Raw genomic sequence first — 20,717 nt, 5'->3', positions numbered from 1 at the left:
TGTGTGCAGGTTTTTGCATAAACATAATTTTTTAACTCATTTGGATAAATATCAAGGAGCATGACTACTTGGATCAAATGGTAGAGTACATTTAGTTTTGTAAAAAAAAAACAAAACAAAGAAACCAAAACTGCCAAATTGTCTTCCAAAGTGGCAGTACCATTTTGTATTCCCACCAGCAATGAAGGAGAGTTACTGTGGCTCCACAATCCTGTCAGCATTTGGTGTTGTCAAAGAGTAGAAGTTGGAATAGATGATATTATGCCCACCACTTCCCCCAAGCCATGCTTTGGGGCTCCTACTGCTGTACTGAAATATATGTTTTGATGTCTTTCTTGAGGACAAGGACTGCTTCTCATCTTGGTATAGGAAAAAATATAGGGTCTGGCAAAAAATAAATGTTCACTATTTGTGTAAAAAGTAAGGAAGGAAGGAAGGAAACAGCCAGAAACACACATTTTGTATGCACTTTGCATCTGTGATTCCCCTATGCCTCATCCCACCTTTCAGCCTGGCCCCCAGGCCACATTCTTTTTCTTTAGCTCATAATTCCCCAACTCAAGGGAAAATATCCTTGCTGGACCTTGATTCTCAAAAGGAAGATTAGAAGAGTCCCAGTGACTTAAAAGGAATAATACTTGGTTAACCCCTGAACAGATGCTGGCACTTTCTAAGGGAAGAATCTCATTGTAGGTTGTGCTGTTCTACGAACATTGGCCCTTGGCCAACCCAGAACTGAGGAACTTTCCTCCCTTCACTGGACATTTAGAAATATATTTTTGGGTTGTTTTGTTTATTTGTTTTACAATAAGAATGCATGACTTTAGTAAGCAGAGGGACCCAGGATTTTTTAACTATAAAAATACACTTTATTCTTGGTAGAACATTGGTGAGAATGTTACTGTGCTCTATTTTTGTTGATTATTGTATTGCAATATATATGTATAATGTGAACAATATTTTGGAATATTTTCACCCTTTATAACCCATAGTTCCTAGTTTTATTGAGGCTCCCATATTAACCAGAGTTTCTTCCATAGTGTAGAGAAGACAGATACTCCTTCAGCCATTTAGCCATGAAGCATGGTGTCCCCAAGGGCACTTTATTATTAGCTATGGCTAATAGCTAGGATAGGAGACTATGATAAGGATTGTTCATTCTGAAGAGGTAGAAGTGTGTGAAAGGAGAGACATAAGATCCAAAGGGAGATAGAGATGGTCAGAAGCCAATGCCAGGGATCTAAACTCTCCTTCCCAGCTGAGCCTCAAGATGAGGAGACTGTAGAGACAACTGGTTAGGTGTTGAGGTGCTCAAATCACTAGGATTCAATTACTCCATTCTCCAAGCATGGTATAACCCTAGGCTTCTAGGAGCCCAGTCTTTATCTTCTCTACATCCAACAGGGAGGGGGCATGATGGTGTGATCTCAGAGAGGACAGGCGAGCAGAGAAGCATAATTGGCTCCCTACAGCCTGTGTGTGGCATACAGAGAATCTAGCAGTTCCCAAGCACCTTAGCAAGGCAACACAAAGGGGCAAAGGCCTGATGGAATAACCAGTCTCAAGTCAGGACGAAGATGCCTCAGTAGGTAGTGCTTTTAAAAAATCAGACTCTAGGTATGGGTGCCAGTGAGAGACAAAAGACTAGATGAGGCCAGTCTAGGGGCCAGGCTAGGAAGCAGAGGTCACTCAGTGGATCTTCTCTTCTGGTGCCATGAAGTCATATAAGCTTCCACATAACCTGAAACATCATCTTGAAAAGGGGTGGGAGAGGAAGTGGGAGAACTAAGCATTTATGTAAACTTGGGGTCATTCAAAAGAGATTATTCAGATGGCACAAATAGAGATACTGGTGATTTGCAAGTTTAAAGATTGTTTCTTCCTCTTACTATTCCTGGGTAGGGAGCTTGATGGGAAAATTAGATCAGCTAGGGGAAAATAAGAAGTTTCCTTTCCTTTATACAATTGAGTGGTACAATGTATATATGCTGCCCTGCACATGTGGTGGTAGTTTGATGACTTCAATTGTTTTCCCCTTGGCTTTGTGTACTTTCTTGATTTGCACAATATTCAGTCCAAGGTTCATTGGAAAACAAAGTACATACACACACACACACACACACACACACACACACACACACACACGTTGTAATATTGTAACCCAGTTACTACCATGACCACTGCTGATTTTGAGTCACCAGGCTCCACACCTGGTCTGAGGTCACCCTAGGTTCTAAAATCACCTGGAACACTTCTGTGAGCTGTCACTAAAATATTTTGCTGACTTTCTTCATCCCAGCTTTACATCCTTCTAGCAGAAACGTCCAGGAATTGTGTTATACTACCAAATTCTTAGAAGTAGTTTTCAGAGTGTTTTATTTGTATGGTCTCATATAATGCCAACAACTCTGTGAGTTAGATGGAAGAAATGGTAGTAGTTCTATTTTACAGTTAAAAACAAACGAACAAAAACAAAAAAACTAAGCTCAGAAGCTTAAGTTGGGGCCCAGTCATAAAAACAGAAAGCAAACTAGGTCCTTCAACAGAGAGAATTTATTATAGGGAATTGGCTGCAGGCATTTGTATACTGGAACTGCTCATACTGATGTGGGGTCAGGAGGGAATGGTCAAGAAAGGATTCTTGAGACATTTTTGGTGCAAAAAGGTGTTTTCATTATGGCACAGGGATAGGACCAGTGGGCAGAAGGAGTTGCACTTTTGCTGTATGAACCTGGTGGTTATATGCTTACTGCTCAAGGGGGAGGGGACGTGCAATGAGTATTAGATCATAAATGTCTTCTGCGAATTTCTACTCTTAAAACTACTTTTGCAAGATTTCTCCAGTGCTTATCATTCAGCTCAATGTTAACTATCGGTGAGATATACAGGCAGTCATGTGACCCTTTAAGAATGTAGAAGCCAGCAACTATTTGATCATTATCGCAACTATAAGTCAGACTTCTGGGCTAAAGGTAAATGTTTTTCTGCTTCTATCCCTCATCAGTACCAGCTTAACTCCAGTGATGTCATGTTGGTAGTTGAAAATTATCCACAGTAAATTATTTATTTATGAAAATCAGCAATCATGAAAATTACAAATCAGGGTTCTTTTTGTTTTTGTTTTTCTGGAGAGCTGGTTATTAAATATTCATCATCACACCACTGGTTATAGGATTGGAGGACTGGGGTGGGGAGTGGGGGGAGGGAACATTGCTCCTCATCAGGCTCTGCCCTGGCAGCACAGAGCCTGCTTAGGATTCTGTCTCTACCTCTGTCTGCCCCTCCTCCTCTCATGTGTGCACACCTTGCTCTCCCTCTCTTTCTCTCTCTCTCAAAATAAATAAATGAACTTAAAAAGGGGGAGGGGAACATTAAAGTAACGCAGAAATAGTGAATGGAGAAAGCGGCTACCACCCCAGGACTGGGAAACAAAGGAAAGAGGTAGGCTTATGAAAATCTAGGAGCTCAGAGGAGGGGCTCAGAGCCTGGGCTCAGACTATGGCGGGAGGGGGCGGGGGGGGGGGGTGTGGAAATCACCTCCTTGAGGGGACGCAATGATGCTGCATGGGGGTGCTGAAGGCAACCAGAGGCCAGAACCTACCACCAACGCTTTGGGGGAGGTTGACAGGAATAGCAAGCCAACCAACGAGTGTGTCCTTCCTCCTCCTACCTTAAGCCCCCTCTAGCGCCCCTATTGGCAAAACTTAACAGGAGCAGCAACAAAAGAGGTTTGCAGAGTTCCAGCTGCAGCATTTCAAAGTCGCATACAGAGGATGGGTTGGGATGCGAATCAGTTACTAATTCGCACATTAAACAATTTGCCTAAGGTTACATAGTAAGTGTGGTCTGTCTTGCTCACTGCAATGTCTCGGTGCCTAGAAAAGTGCCTAGTATATAATATACACTCAGTAAACATTTGGGTGAGGAAGGAAAGACGGCAAGCTAGACTAGTCCAATTCTACAGCACACATTTAAAAGCAAAGAGTCCAAAATATCCCTGGTTGTCTGCCCCACTGTGTAAGCACAATCATAGCACCAAGTATGTCTATACTTGAGCCACTCTCTCCCAGTTTGGCTGTAGGAACTAACTAAGGAGGTACTACTGCCTGGTGCTTTGGAGAAATGTAGATCTGGATTCAAATCCCAATTCCACTAGTCAAGAGTTGTGTAGCTTTGGGCAGATTACTCAGCATCCCTAAGCCTTGGTTTCCTCATCTGTATAATGGAGATGGTAATGATGTGCGAGCTTTAAATGAGGTAATTGTGCGTGGCACCTGCTCAATCAGTGCTCACTGTTACCATCACCCCCACCCCAACCCCAGAAGGGTGAGCAGATAAGTGGTAGGCTGAGGCCAGTCAGGGACTAGCGAGCCGGTTGTTCTCGGCTTCCCACCCGTGCTGGTCAGAGCTGGCCAAGACCTAGGCTGGAGGAGTAGGGGTCTGACCACAGCTGACACAGTCAAGCCCAGGGTTGGAAGATGGAGGCCAGATTGGCCAGGCCCAGGGCTCTGCAGCCCATCAGGGTTCCATACGCCTCGCTTGGCACCTCATTTCTCTGGAACCTGGAGATCGGAATCTGTGTTTCCCAATAGTTCCACGTTTCAAAGCAAGTTTACTCTAGCCCGAGACAAACGCGGGTGTGGCGGTTCCTTACATTCAAAACGAAACAAAAGAAAAGAAAACAAAGAGAACCCCCGCCCCCAACCCAGGAAGGCCTGCGGACTTTTCCCAGGCAAATGTGCAGTGGGAAAGGAGCGGGTTCCTTTGCGGCTGCTGCCCGGCTCCAGAGTTTAGGAATACAGCCTCTTGGTGCTCCAGTTCGGGGGTCCTGAGCCTCCAAGGCACCGGGGCCGCAGCAGTGGGGTTCGCCCTGCCCAGCTCAGGTCCCAACCGACTGCCCAGTCGGCTCCAGGGCCGGGGAAGGCGGGAGCACAGCAGAGCTGCCTGCGCCCCGCCCCGGGAAGCACCCGCTCCCCCTGCCGGAATCCCGGGAATGTCGCCGGTCCGGAAAGCAGCTGGACGGCCTCTGGGCAGAGGGAGAGGTCAAACCTGGAATTTTCTTGGGCGCTTTTGCACAATATCCCCCCAAGCGTTTCAGTCCCATGACGTAGAAACCCACGGGGGGACGAAAAGGAAGCTGCTACTTTTTCTCCGGGAAGACTTAGTCGCAGCAAAGGCACTCAGTCCCGCTCGTAGTCCCCCCAGATGCCTTTTTCAGGCTCGAAAGATCCCTTTGTGTCTGAGAGAGGAAGCCCTTTCTCGCTTGGAAACCGACAGGGCCACCCCCGGGCATGCGTTTCCAGCTGGATTGTCGCCATCTCGTGGCAGGATTGGGTGGCCACACTGGTGCATAGGCCAGACCACCCTGCCTATGACTTTCTTGGGTCTCCAAGTACCTTTCCTTCTTTCCCCAACCAGTTAGCAATGGACATTTAAAAATCATGTTCTCAGGGCATAGGAGTTGAAGTGTAATGCCTGTGTCCTCTCCACCTTCCAATTGTGTGTGCATGTGTCTTCCTAAGGGCAACCAAGCGTTACTGGAGACTCCAGGAGAGAGCAGATGCCTTACTGAGGGGTTCTGCCTCCTGAGGCACCATGAGCAACTAGAATGAGGGGCCAATCCCCCACCAATTTCCCATGATACAAACTAATGATTAAGAAGACAGAGACGCACACTGTCTTGTTCCCACTGGTTTGTAATGTTATTATACTTGATGAGTATTATTAAAGGACCCCTGTTATTAAAGACTCCCTATTATTATTGTTGTTATTATTATTATTTAGCATTTATAATATATTCTGTATTTTCAAAGCACTCAAAGACTATTATCTCCCCCAGCTTTCCAAACACTCCAGAGAGGCAGTCTTCACTTTATAAAATAGGGAAACTGAGGCACTGTAATTAGTGCAAAGTTGATGGATTGATGAGTCAACAGTAGTCATTTCTTCCCAGATGATTATTGTCTTACTCCAAAGTGTCATAGACGCCAGTAGATGGTAAATAGACACCCTAACTTGGGAAACTAGTTCTCTCACCCACTTTTATGACCCATTGTAATCACATTAGAAACCCAGTCCCAGGAGTTTAAAACTTCCAAGTTATGTGTTCATTGCATTGAGCATATGGATGATGTTAATTGTATTTTATTTTATTTTTATAAGTCAAACACAACCCATTAAAAAAAAAGCAGGGATGTTGCAATCAATAAACCAGATGTATCTTGATTTGGAGAATAAATTGGTTTTCAAGACAAATACCCCATTCATTAGACACAACAAGCATAAAAAAGACCAATAAAAACCAATCATCTTATTTTAGTGTCTATTATCCTTTCAGAGACAAGAAAAACTATTTTCTGCTTTCAGATTTTGTTTCTTCTTTCCAAAGATTTCAGTCTTATCAGTAGCCACACTCATATTACCACAGTACCTTAAGTTCCTTCAATAACAGCTTTCTCTCCAAAAGCAACAACAAAATAAATTACCTTGCTCTGCTCATAGAAAGTGCTCCTCTTCTTCCTCCCACCCCCTCAAAGAGAGAGAGAGAGAGAGAGAGAGAGAGAGAGATCCTGTCATTCTAGAAGTTTCCAATGGAAAGCTTTAGGCTTGAATTCAGAGCTGTGTCATGGTTGAGGCGAAGGAGAGTTTGAGAGACTTGTTCTACCATCAGTTGCTGAGTTAGCCTAGCCCCCCGCAAAGATACAATGTTGAGGAAGCTTGTCCTGGGAGCCTTCCCATAACCTTTAATATTCTCTTTTTACCCAGTTCTTACCCAAAATAATAAATATCTAGATGTGCATTTTTTAAAGAAGTTAAGGGAGTTATTTGTTAGTTTGGGGTCTATCAGGTCGGCCTTCTCAACCTTTCTTTATATTCATTCAAGGGGTTCATTTTCTCAGAAGGAATGTATTTATAAATTGTATTAATAAATAGCTACAGTTAGTAGACCTATGATAAATTATTAATCCTATGCAGCAATCCTTTGAAGTAGATTTTCATTATCCCCGTTTTACAGGTAAGAAAACTAAAGTTCAAAAAAGCTCAGATAACCTGCCCATAGTCCCACAGCTAGGGAAGAGCCAGGATGGGTATACAAGGCTGCAACTTCTGTACACACAGAAATATGGAATTACTTACACTCACGGGAGTCCTTCAGGCAGGAAAACAAGACTCAGGAGTGTGATAGGTATATAGGAAATAAGTTAAAAAATAATAGAGTGACAAAACATTCCCAGTCAGTAGGGAAAGAGTCCTGTGTACATACCCACCATTTACTGTGTCTATAGAGTGGACTCCTATAGGGCCAGATTGTAGGAGTTCAGTTTGCCAGCCAACCTCATCTTTTTGCTTTCCCTCTTAGGCCAGCTGGACAGGGTGGGATAGAATGATTAGTCAATGGAGAAGCATATGACTCTCCAAACTCTTTCCGACTCCACCTTCCAGCCAGTGGGGAGGAAGGTTCTTCAAGGAGATTCCAGCCTTTGCCAGATACAAAGAGAGTCCAAAGCCCTAGGCAATCCCAGTTGAAAAACAAATATATAGGCATTTACTAGTGTGGTAAATGGGATTTTTCTGGGGGGAGCAGGATACACTGAGAAAGAAAGGGTGACATAACAATGGGGGAGGCAATTTCCACTCAATCGTGAGATTTAAAAAATTGGTTGGGAATTGTTAGACAATATAGAATGGTGTTTGAGAGTAGTTTTCTGGAGCCAGACTGTCTGGATTGAAATACCAGCTCCATCATTTATTAGCTGTGTGAACTTCAGCCAGTAATTTGGCCTTTTCTATGCCTTGGTTTCTTCATCTGTAAAACAGGAGTGATTATAGTATCTGCCTCCTAAGGTTGATGTGAAGATTATGCAAATTAATGTATATGCTTAGAACAGTGTCTGGTCCATGGTATGCACAAATATTAGTTTCTATTATCATTATAGTGGAAAGAAACTTTTCAACCAAACTTATCTGTGCTCCTAACACTGCTGGGTGATCCTAGGTAATTTATGCAACCTCCCAGAGCTTTACTGTCCTCATCTATAGCATAGGGTAATAACACGATCTTGTGAGGCCATTGTGAGGATCGAGTGAGTTATGCATAAAAATATTCATCATAATTTTGGTAATAAGTAGTAATTTAGTAAATTCCCATTTCCTTCCTTTCTTTGATTTAGCATTAATGATTTTTTTTTTTTGGTGTGTTTAGTGGTGGGAAAAGAATAGTAAAATTGAAAATATGCATAATCGAGAAATATATCTTATAATTAAACTAAATTGAAATATAAATTGAAATATATTTTATGATTAAAAAGAGAACTCTTTGCCTTATAGGGGTGTCACAGCACCTAGATACAACATGGCAACCAAGCAAGGCTATTCCTCAGGAAAACTGTAAGGTATGTCAACAGCAAGTCTATCTTCCCTTTTCCGTGCAGTGTTTTGGTCAGGTTCAACCTTGCCTCTTTCCAGACTGTCTGACAGCAGAATCTTGGGGAGAAGAGGGGGAGTAGGGTGAGGAAAGGGACTTGGAATGACTCACTGAGGGACTACGATGTTCACCATTGCTTTAGCTCCTTTCCCTTTTTCCTGAAGCCACAGTCAGCAGGTCTGAGGTGGAGGGAGAGGTTCAGTTTGGGCTAGTGACTCTCTGAGAAGCCCTGGGTCAGGGTAGGGTAGTTACCTACATCCCTGTTCCTCGAAAGACAGAATCAGCAACATCTAGGAGCTTGTTAGAAATGCAAAAGCTCAGGTCCCACCCCAGGCCTACTAAATCGTAACATATGACAAGATTCCCAGGAATTTAGATGCACATCTAAGTTTGAGAAGGACTGAGCTAGAGCCTATGGAGTCTACTGTAGCCGCTGATCTGAATGGCTGGCTGGCATTGGGACTTTTACTTCAAATTGTGTATCTCTTTTTCATTTCCTCTTTCCTGAATCCACACTGTGTGCTTTATAAATTGAGATGACAATGGCCTACTATGGCAAAAGTGGCTACTTTAATTGATCAGAACTCTCAAGAGGCCCAGAAGTGGAAGATGGTCCAGATGACAATTGAAAACTCACTTTGGAGGCAAGTAGGGTGGAGAGGGCAAAGATCTGTCAGTCAGGTGGTATCTATGGAGTACTCACTGTACACCAGGTCCCTACTATGTGCAAGCACTCTGGGTGACACAAACAAATAGCACGGTGCCATGGAAAGCACTGGACTGGAAGTGTTCAGGAGATTGGGGACCGGGTCCAAACCTCCCTTTTAAGTAGCTGGGCAATTCCCCTTACCCCCCCCCCCCCCCCACAGCATCTTTGTTTCCCATCTGAAAAACCCACGAGTCAGATTAGAAGACCCTAAATTCCCATCCAACTCTAAAAGCTCTGTGATTCCAGTAATTCCAGCTCCAAAACCTTAGTCTAATTTGGTGGACAAAATGATTTTAAATGATTACACATGAAACAGAGGGCAACCCAGGACAGGATGTGATTAAGGGCTGAGTTGTGCGGAACTGGCAGTGTAGGGATTAAGGACTCCTGGAAGCTGAGTGTAAAGAGCAGGGTCTGGAACCTCCCTAAACTCCTCCCCTCGGTCCCAGAGCCAATACAGAAGGGGGCGGGCTGGACTTTCACGCTAGGCCACAAGGTGTCGCTGTCATGATGTGAAATCCATGGCTGGCAGGGATGCTTCCTGGGAAAACCTTTGCTACCCATCTGGGTAAAGGGACAACGCTAGCTTCCAGACCTGAAAACACAGGTTTCTAAGGGTGCTGAGCAGCTTAGAGCACACGGTTGTCTTTTGTCTAAGCAGAAATCAGTGTGTACCCTCTACCCTGCCCAGATTGACTCAGACACCACAAAAGAAGTGACAAGCAAGAATGTCAGTGCAGGACGCATAAAGGACCCCGCCTCCTTACACGCGCGCGCGCACACACACACACACACACACACACACTTTTTGGACATCGAGGTATCAGGACCACCCCCCTTCCTTCCCACACTGGGTCTCTACCCCACAGGTCAGCTCCTTGCTTGCCCAGAAGGCAACAAGGAATACTAGCCTAAACCAGAAGCCTTCGCTTCACTTGCTCACCCCCAGGAGAGTTTGCTCTGGCGGTGGAGACAAGAGGCTTCAGCACAGAAGCCTAAGACTCTAGGCTAGTCACTGTCCTGGAGTGAGCAGTGTCCACCCCAAAGCCAGCAGCACTCAACATTCTCTCCATGTCATTTCCCTCGAAAGGGGGATATGTGTGAGTGAAAAGTAGTGTTTTTTAAGGCTCTACTATGTGCTTAGCTCTGACCAAGGTGCTTTACATATATTGCTCATGGGTCCACTTCCTCTGCACTGGTTCCCACTACTCACTCTCACTTTGCGCCCCTGAAAAACAACACAAACAAACTGAAAACCTCTAAATCTCCTAGGGAAATAACCAACAGTTACTCTGATGTGTAGGCGAAAGTGCACAGAACTTGCAGCCCCCACACCTTGGACATTTTCAGTTCTGTTTCTTGACAATCATGTGACAATACATATATCATTTAACCTTTCTGAGCCTCAATTTCCACATCTGTAAAATAAAGCAAAGTTATATAGAAACAACTTTTTTGTGTTTAATTTTGTCGTTTTGTTTTTTTTTCTTGAGGTGTAATTTACATACTACAAAGTGCACATATCATCAGTGTATAGCCCATTGAATTTTCAGGCTAACCATCCCAACACCCAGACTAAAAACAGAACACTGCCAGTATCTCAGAGCCCATTACCCCCTCTTCCAGTCACTAACCTTCCCCCCTCCCTCCCACCAAGGTACATACTAGCCTGACTTGTAAGAACACAAATTCGTGTTTGCTATTTTTATATTTAATATAAGTGGAATCATACAATATGTACTCCTTCATTTCTGGTTTCTTTCACTAAACATCTTGTTTTTACAGGTAGCAATAGTTTGTTTTTTATTTTTGGAAGTGGCGGTGGGGAACATAAGCAGGCGAGGGGAGAGAGAGAAGAGGAGAGACAAGTGGGCTGTGCTGTCAGCATACAGCCTGACGTGGGCCTCAGACTCACAAACCATGAGATCTTGACCTGAGCCAAGGTCAAGAGTCAGATGCTTAACCAACTGAGCCAGGCACCCAATGGTTTGTTCTTTATACTTGCTGTATAGTATTTCACTGTGAATATACAACAATTTATCCACTCTATAGCTGATGGATATTTGGGTAATTGCTTGTTGGGGGACTATCATAAATAGTGCTTCTCTGAACATTCTAGTATCTCTTTCTCTTTTTTTTCAATTTTTAAAATCGTGGTTAACATGAAATTTACCACCTTACCCATTTTTAAACGTGCAGTTCGGTGGTATTAAATACATTCATAATTTTGTGCAACCATCACCAAAAAACATCTCCAGAACTCTTTTCATCTTATAAAACTGAAACTCTATACCCATTAAACACTAACTCTATTTCCTCCTCCCTCCAACTTCTGGTAGCCACCATTCTATTTTCTGTCTCTATGATTTTGATTACTCTGAGTACCTTATATCTTTTGGTGAACATTTTGTATTCATTTCTGTTAGACACAGTATCTGTTAGACTAATATCTCTCATGAATGTAAATGCAAAAATCCTCAACCAAATATCAGCAAGTCAAATCCAACAATGTAAAAAAGAAAGACATTCCGCAATTAAGTGGGATTTGTATCAGGTATGTGAAGCTGGTTAAACATTCAAAAATCAATGAATGTAATAAATCGTATCGGTAGGTTCAAGAAGAATACATCACATGATCATATCAACAGATGCAGATAAAACATTTGACAAAATCACATTCATGATAAAAACTTTCAGTAAATTAGAAATAGAGGGAAACTTCTTCAACTTGATAAAGAATAGCCACGACAAATCTATAGCTAACATCATACTTAATCGTGAGAAGCCCAAAGCTTTACCACTAGTATCAGGAACAAGGAGCAACGTTGTCCTCTCTCATCCTCTCCCACTACTTTTCAACATCATACTGGAAATTCTAGCTAATGCACTAAGACAAGAGAAGAAAAGGAAAAATATGTATGTGTGTATATATATGTGTATATATATATATATATATATATATATATGGAACAAATAAAACTGTCTTTGTTTGCAGATGACATGATTGTCTATGTAGAAAATGTCTATGTAGAAAATCTGAAGGAATCCATAAAAACAATCCTGGAACTAATAAGTGATTATAGCAAACTTTTAGGATACAAAATTAGTTTACAAGTCACTTTTCTATATACCAGAAGTGAAATAGTGGAATTTGAGATTAAAACCATAGTACCATTTCCATTAGCATCTCTCAAAATGAATTGCTTAGGTATTTATCTAACAAAATATGTATAAGATCTATATGAGGAAACCCATGAAACTGTGATGAAAGAAATCAAAGAAGAGCTAAATAAGTGGGGAAATATTCTATGGGTAAGAAGACTCAATATTGTCAGTATATCCGTTCTTCCCACTTTTATCTGTAGATTCAATGCAATCCCACTCATAATCCCATCAAATTATTTTGTGGATATTGACAAATGGATTCTAAAGTTTATATGGAGAAACTGAGACCCAAAATAGCCAACACAGTATTGAAGGAGGAAAACGAAGTTGGAAGACTGACAAGACCCAAATTTAAGACTAACTGTAAAGCTACAGTAATCAACACAATGTGGTATTGGTGAAAAAAATAGACAAATTGATCAGTGGAACAGAATAGAGAGCCCAGAAATAGATCCACACAAATGTAGTCAATTGATTTTTCACAAAGAGCAAAGACAATACAATGGAGCAAAGACAGTTTTTTTTCAAAAAATCATCCCAGAACAACTGGATAGCCACATATAAAAACATGAATTTAAATGCAGACTTTACACACTTCCTAAAAATTAATTCAAAAGGGCCACAAACCTATGCATGAAACACACAACTATAAAACTCGTAGAAGATAACCTAGGAGCAAATCTAGATGACCTAGGGTTTGGCAACAACTTTTTAGATGCAGCACCAAAGGTGTACTCTATGAAAGAAAGAAATGTTAGGCTGGATTTCATTAGAATTAACAAAAAAATTCCACTCTGTGAAAGATATTGTCAAGAGAAGCTACAGACTGGGAGAGATGATTGCAAGAGACATATCTGATAAAAAAACTATTACTTAAAATATAAAAATGATTCTTAAAACTCAACAGAAAGAAAAGTAACAAACTGATTTTAAAAATAGGCCAAATATCTCAGAAACACCTCACCCAAGATGTACAGATGGTAAACAAGCATATGAAAAAGGTGTTCTACATCAGATGTCATCAGGGAAATGCAAATGGAAACAACAATGAGATATCCCTATACTCCTGTTAGAATGACCAGATGAAACTGGCCCAAACTATATTACAAAGCTATAGTAAGCAAAACAGTATGATATTGACATGAAAACAGACATAGATCAGTGGAAGAGAATAGAGAGCCCAGAGATAAACCTATGCATATATGGTTAATTAATTTATGACAAAGGAGCCAAGAATACACAATGGGGAAAGGATAGTCTCTTAAATTGTGTTGGGAAAACTGGACAGCCACATGCAAAGGAATAACACTGGACCCCTATCTTACACTATACACAGAAATCAACTCAAAATGTACTAAATACTTAAATGTAAGACCTGAAAGCTTAAAGGTCCTAGAATAAAACATAGGTGATAGGCTCCTTGACATCAATCTTGGCAATGATTGTTTGGATCTGGCCCCAAAAACAAAGGCCTAAAAGCAAAAATAAGTAAGTGAGACTACACCAAATCAAAAAGTTTCTGCACACTTTGAGGCACCTGGGTGGCCTCATTTGGTTAAGTGTCCAGCTCTTGGTTTTAGCTCAGGTCATGATCTTATGGTTTATGAGATTGAGCCCCATGTTGAGCTCTGCACTAACAGTGGGGAGCCTGCTTGGGATTCTTTCTCTCTCTCTCTCTGCCTCTCCCTTGCTGGTGCTCTCTCTCACTCTCTCTCAAAATAAATATAATAAACATTAAAAAAAAAAAGCTTCTGCACAGCAAAAGGAACCATCAACAAATCAAAAGGCAACTTACAGAATGGGAGAAAATATTTGTAAATCATATATCTGATAAGGGTCTGATGTCCAACATATGTAAAGAACTCATACAACTCAATAGAAAAAATCTATTAAAAATAGCCTGAGGACCTGAATAGACATTTTCCCAAAGATATACAGATGGCTAGCAGGTAACATAAAAAGATGCTTAACATCACTAATCAGCAGGGATATGCAAATTAAAACCACGATTAAATATCACCTCATACCTGTCTGAATGACTAGTATCAAAAAGACAAGGAATAATAAGTGTTGGCAGGGTTATGGAGAAAAAGGAACCCCCATGCACTTGTTGCAGCCGCTATGGGAAACAGTATGGAGGTTCCTCAAAAAATGCAAAATAGAATTACCACATGATCCAGCAATTCTACTTCTGGGTGTTTATCCAAAGAAAGTGAAATCACTATCACAAAAAGATATATATTTGCACACACCATATTCCTTGAAGCATTATTTACAATAGCCAAGACATGGGAACAAATTGAGTGTTCTATGGATGAATAGACAATGTAAATGTGATATGTATAATGGAATATTATTAACCCATAAAAAGAAGGAAATCCTGCCACTTGAAACAACATTCATGGACCTTGAGGACATTATGCTAAGTGAGATGAGTCAAACAAAGACAAATACGAATTATCTCACTTATCTATGGAATCTAAAAAAAAGTAACTCATCAGTACAGAGAACAGATTGGTGGTTGCCAGAGGTGGGGATAGAAGATGGGAGAAATGGGTGAAAAAAAAAAAAAGGAATAGCCAACAGAACACTGATATTAAATTCTGGCAGGGATGTGGAGCAAGAGGAACTCTCACTTATTACTGGTGTAATGCAAAATGGTACGGCCACTTTGAAATACAATTTTGTTTGGTGATTTCTTACCAAACTAGACATACTCTTACCATATAATCCAATAATCACGTTCCTTGATATTTACCCATGGAAGTTGACAACTTAGGTTTATACAAAAACCTGTATATGGTTGTTTATAGCACTTTATTCATAATTGCTAACCTTGGAAACAACCAAGATGTCTTTCAGTAGGTGAATGGATAAACAAATTGGTACATCAGACAATGGAATATATTCAATCTAAAAAGAAACGGCTACCAAGCCATGAAAGGATATAGGGGAAACTTAAATGCATATTACTAAGTGGAAAGAAGCCAATCTGAAAAGGCTGCCTACTGTATGGTTTCAAGCATAATACATTCTGGGAAAGGCCAAACTATGGAGACATTAAAGAGATCAGTCATTGCCAGGGGTTTGTAGGGAGGGAGAGATGAATAGGTGGGGCATAGAGAATTTTTAGGGCAGTGATACAACTGTATTCTACTGTAATGGGGGATATATACCCTTACAAATTCGTCCAAGCCCATAGAATGTACAGCACCAGAAGTGACCCCCAATGTAGACTATGGACTTTGGGTGACCATGATATGTTAATGTAGGTTCATTAGTTGTAACAAATGTGCCATTCTGGTGTGGGAAATTGATAATGGGGGAGGCTAAGCACGTTTGGGGGCAGGAAAGTATATGGGAAATCTGCATACTTTCTGCTCAATTTTTCTGTGAACTTAAAACTGCCCTAAAAATAAATTAAATATATGTATAACACTTAATGCCTGGTAGGCTTCATTGCACATGGATAAGGTGGGGGGAAACCAGCTATTTCTCTGGGAAGTTCCCAGGTATCAGTCTGTGGAGCAGTGTTTCTATAGTAAGTTTCTCTAGAAAAGAATCCCCCAATCTCCCATTGAGATGGCATTATGCCAGCTGTCAGAGTTTTGAAAGTAGGAGGAGGGAATGGAACTGAGGATGGAACTACTCTTTCAACTTGTCCTCTTGTTTTCATTGTCACACCTCACACTCGCCTTCGTGTTTCTTGTGGATTTCCAAGTTTTTATCCCCTTCTCCTCAGTGTTCCTTTCTGAGAGTCATAGCTTTCTGCACTGTGCAATCAATTATGTTTCCTCCATTATCTTTCTAACTTGCAAGAAATTGGTGGAATCTCTTGTGTGCTAGTCCCTCCACTTCCTCTTTTTTTTGAATCTTTATTTAACTTTTATCTCAGTGGCATAATTAGCCAATCTTCTCACCCACCATAAATCAGTATGTCACTCTACATTCCTTTTTCCCCTCACTCTCACATCCAGTTTTTCATCAAGTCTAATTGATTGTTATATTTCAATTATCTCCTGCATACATATCCACCAATACCACTTTAGATCTAGCCCTCCCCCTTGGACCATTTGAAAAAAAGAGATTGTAATCTAAGGGTAAGAGAAAGTCCTGAAGTGAGTATTTGCCTTTGTGTTTCAGTCCTGACCAGGAGAACGTGCACCAGTGTGAATGTTCCTGGCCATTTATTTGGCTGGTGTTCTCTAATAGAGAGATGGTTGTTATGGCAAAATAACAGTATTTCTTGGGATAACTCCTTCCTTTTATCCTGACCTTCTGTGCTTATCAAAGAATTTCCTGGAATGAATGTTATTTCTCACTTTCCTTCCTTCTGAGAGGAGTCTGGGTTGTACTATTGGTAACTATTACCGAAAAATAACCAATAGGTCTTGTGATTGGAAACCATGGAACCTGATTACTGTTGAGAGAACTGCATCTGTTTGATGTGATAAGCGAAGGCCCAGGTCCTAAGTCCATGATCACCCCAGAAAGTTCTGATGCTCTGGGGAAATGCAACTGTCCAGCCTCTCCCTCACCCTCTACCATATTCTGAAACAGCCTCTCCCTCACCCTCCACCATATTCTGAAACAGAACTCACCATACTTTCCGTGTTACCCAATATATTATCAAAGGATAGGCAGCATGGCTGCAATACAGGCAATCGAGAAATAAGCTGAGAAAATCTCATTATGTCAGACTGATGACTTCTTCTTTAGTAAGAAAATAGGTAGAGCCAAGCACTCACACACACACACACACACACACACACACACACACACACGCACACACCGTATTATCTGTGTATATACACATGCACATAAAGAATTCATATTTATATTTATATCTCTAAGCTCTTCCATCACAACACATTCCTAAAAACTAGGACTCCTTTGGCTCTACTGGTTGCCAAGGTGATTCTTGCTGGAGTAAACACAGTTTTGCTGGTCGACTCAAACAGAGAGAGCTTCATTTAGGACACTTCGGGCTCTCTGTTAAGATCCCTCCCCTTTCCTGAGGTCCTTCTTCCTGCCCACTCCTTCCCCAGTGCCAGGAAGAAATGCACACTGCCAGCTGCAGAGCTGGCTCAAGGTCTGAGGAGCTCTGTGTGGGAATCCTCAGTTAACACATGAGCCCAAAAAGCAACAGGAAAAAAATCTCAGTGCTCAGCTGAATTCCAGAAGCCTACTCATTCCAATACTAACAGATGAGTAGGAGAACAGGAAGGCAAGTGTCATGATCCCATCCCTCCCATTTTCCCTGGCTCCCTCTTCTGACACTTCCAGCCTCCTCCTCCTCTTCCCCCAATTCCTACATCTGAGGCAACTCTGATCCTTCAGTCTGGAGACCCGGCATCTTTCACTTCTCAGTCTTTCAATGTTATGGTCTTTGAGCCAATGAAGGCTGTACTAAAACTGAAAGCAATTTTTTGAAAAGGATGTGATAAAAGAGCTTTGGAAAAGTTTAGCGTACCTTCCCAGGAAGACAGCAGTGCCTTAAAACAGCACAGTCTACAAAGCCAGGGCATCCCTGTGAGTCCCTCTGACCTGGCCCAGGTGGCCAGAACAAGAAAGAAGGCCAACAGGGCCAGCTCCTCTCACATGTCATCCCTGGGCACAATTTTTGTCTCTAAACTACAAAATTTTCATTTGTTCTTTTCTTTTCCCTTCCTTCCCCCTTCCTTCCCTCCCCCCTTTTCTTCCTTTCCTTCCCTCCCCTTTCTTTTCTTTTTCTCTTTCTTTCTTTCTTTCTTTCTTTCTTTCTTTCTTTTCTCTTTCTTATTTTCTCTGTCTCACTAATATGAAATGAAACAAGGGGACTTTCATTTTGAGGTCTGGCTGGGCTTTTGAATGTGCTCTGTTTCTCCCTAGATCACCCCAGAGGCAAAACTGTCTCTGCTGGTTTTTCCAAGAAATCCACTCATGCCAAATCTTGGTGAGTTTAGCCGAATTTTTATAAGATTTGGTGGGGTTACAAAAGAGGATCACATCACGAAATGAGGACTCTTTTCTCCTCTCACCAGCTGCTTCTCCCCTCTGCTCTCCCTCCTCTCTGCCTACCATCCCTCCAAATTCTTCCCATTCTCTTGTAGTGCTGACATCTGCCCCTGGGTGAGGATGAGGTGCTTGGGGGGAAGGTAGAAAAGGAGTTACAGGTATATTCTACCCCAAATTTATATAAACATATCTGTCAAAGTGCTCAGAAGAACAAATGCCTCTTTATTAACACAACTCACTCTCTTTAGAGCACAGTTATATTACAGATAGCAAATCTTTCCCCATGATATCAGGATATCTATGTATGTATGTATGCATGTATGTATGTATCTATCTATCTATATCATGTTAGTAACACTAGAAATCACTTTTTCTGGGGGGGGCACCTGGGTGGCTCAGTTGGTTAAGCAGCTGACTCTTGATTTTGGCTTAGGTCATGATCTCATGGTTCATGGGATTGAGACCTGCATCGGGCTTCTTGCTGAGGTGGAGCTTGCTTGATATTCTCTCTCTTTCTCTCTCTCTCTCTCTCTCTGGCCCTCCCCCACTCACACACACTGTGTCTCTCTTTGTCTTTCAAAATAAATAAACTTAAAAAAAAGAAATCACTTTTTTTTTGTAGAGAAAGAGAAAATGAGAGGGTTAGGGATAGAGAGAGAGGGAGAGAGAGAATATCAAGCAGGCTCCATGCTCAGCTTGGAGTTGACCTGGTACTCAATCTCATGAGATCATGACCTGAGCCTAAATGAAGAGTCAGATGCCCACTGACAGCCAGAAATCACTTTTGACTCCAGACCCAAATAGACACTGTAAGCCTCTTTCTTTTCTGGGGGCTTGCTTTTGTCTCCTTGGAGAATATTGTTGTTTTTTGGTCAGTGCTGCTGCTCTCCACTCTACTTCCTGGTAGCTGGAGCCACCTCTATACCTCTTTCTTGTCACCAAAGGCTGTCCTGCTCCCTGGGGCTTGCCTAGTGGTAAACCATGTGGCCCTTGTAGCCAGTGATATTTTCCTAATGTAGAGGGGGTTTCTCTGTCTCGCATTCAGGTTTGTGACTTTTATGGCTCTGGTTCTTAGACATAGGCCCTCCTGCTATAGCTCTTGTATGTGGCTCTTTTCTTTGAAGGATATCCCTCAGTGTTGCACACAAAATATTCCTTAATACCAATCTATATGCACTATTCCAAGGCCAAATCCTACTGCCCTGACTCTCTTCTAATTCAGTGTCATCCATGGCTCTTCTTGGTATGTAGAGTGTGGGTGGAAGGATATAATACTGTTAATTCTTGTATCCTGGGCATCTCCCAAACCATCTACCTCAAAGCCTCCCTGCTTCTCCCAGAACTCCTGTGTTTGTTGGATCTTCATGCAAATAAAATTCTTTTTATTTTATTAAAAAAATTTTTTTAGTGTTTATTTTTGAGAGAGAGACAGAGCACATGCAGTGTGAGAGGGAGACACAGAATCAGAAGCAGGCTCCAGGCTCTGAGCTGTCAGCACAGAGCCCAACGTGGGGCTCGAACTCACGAACTGCAAGATCATGACCTGAGTTGAAGTCAGACGCTTAACTGACTGAGCCACCCAGGCGTCACATGAATAAAATTCTTTAAAGCCTATCCTGGCATTCTAGAACAGGGATGTCTAATAGAAATGTGATGCAACTCCCATATGTAACTTTACATTTTCTAACAGCTACATTAAAAAGAAAAGAAACAAGTGAAATAATTTTAATAATATTTAAAATACTATCATAGTGGGGCGCCTGGGTGGCTCAGTCGGTTAAGCGGCCAACTTCAGCTCAGATCACGATCTCGTGGTCCATGAGTTCAAGCCCTGCGTCGGGCTCTGGGCTGATGGCTCAGAGCCTGGAGCCTGCTTCCGATTCTGTGTCTCCCTCTCTCTCTGCCCCTCCCCCGTTCATGCTCTGTCTCTCTCTGTCTCAAAAATTAATAAAACGTTAAAAAAAATAAAAAAAATACTATCATAGTAACAAATTATCATCATAAAATAATTTAGTGAATATTTTTGGTAATAAGTCTTTGAAATCTAGTATGCATTTTATACTTACAGCATATCTCAGTTCAGACTAGCCACATTTCAAGTGCTAGTTGCTGTCATATTGGACAGTACAGTCCTAGAGTTTCAAGGGTTGGTATAGAAATAGGTTCCTCTCATGTATACAAAATATGTACAGATGTATCAAGTACAAACTTCTCAGCTGAGCTTTTAAGGCCGTCTGTAATGAGCTCCACCATTCCAGCCAGGCTGGTCTTCTTGTTGGTGCTCTTTACCTCTATTTATTTCTGCCACTATTCTTAGCCTTTGCTATTCTCCTAATGATCCTCTCTCTTTCCTCTTTGCTGTTCTAACTCCAAACCCGCTACACTTCCATTTCTTCCTAGACGACAGCAGTTCCAATTGCT

General features: G+C 41.7%; 1 protein-coding gene across 1 annotated transcript in view; it reads left to right on the top strand.

Moving 5' to 3' along the window:
- The window catches only part of LOC128311193 (translation initiation factor IF-2-like), a 242,574-nt gene that overhangs the window by 158,976 nt on the left and 62,881 nt on the right, over nucleotides 1-20,717 (top strand). Inside the window, exon 5 of the mRNA XM_053200569.1 lies at nucleotides 8,329-8,393. The gene's annotated coding sequence lies outside the window, so the exon portion shown is untranslated. The remainder of the gene's footprint in view (nucleotides 1-8,328; nucleotides 8,394-20,717) is intronic.

This window comes from Acinonyx jubatus, chromosome A3, assembly GCF_027475565.1.
Source record: "Acinonyx jubatus isolate Ajub_Pintada_27869175 chromosome A3, VMU_Ajub_asm_v1.0, whole genome shotgun sequence".
Classification (NCBI taxonomy): domain Eukaryota; kingdom Metazoa; phylum Chordata; class Mammalia; order Carnivora; family Felidae; genus Acinonyx; species Acinonyx jubatus.
The sequence above is the reverse complement of the archived record's forward strand: the minus strand, read 5'-3'. Positions and strand labels throughout refer to the sequence as shown.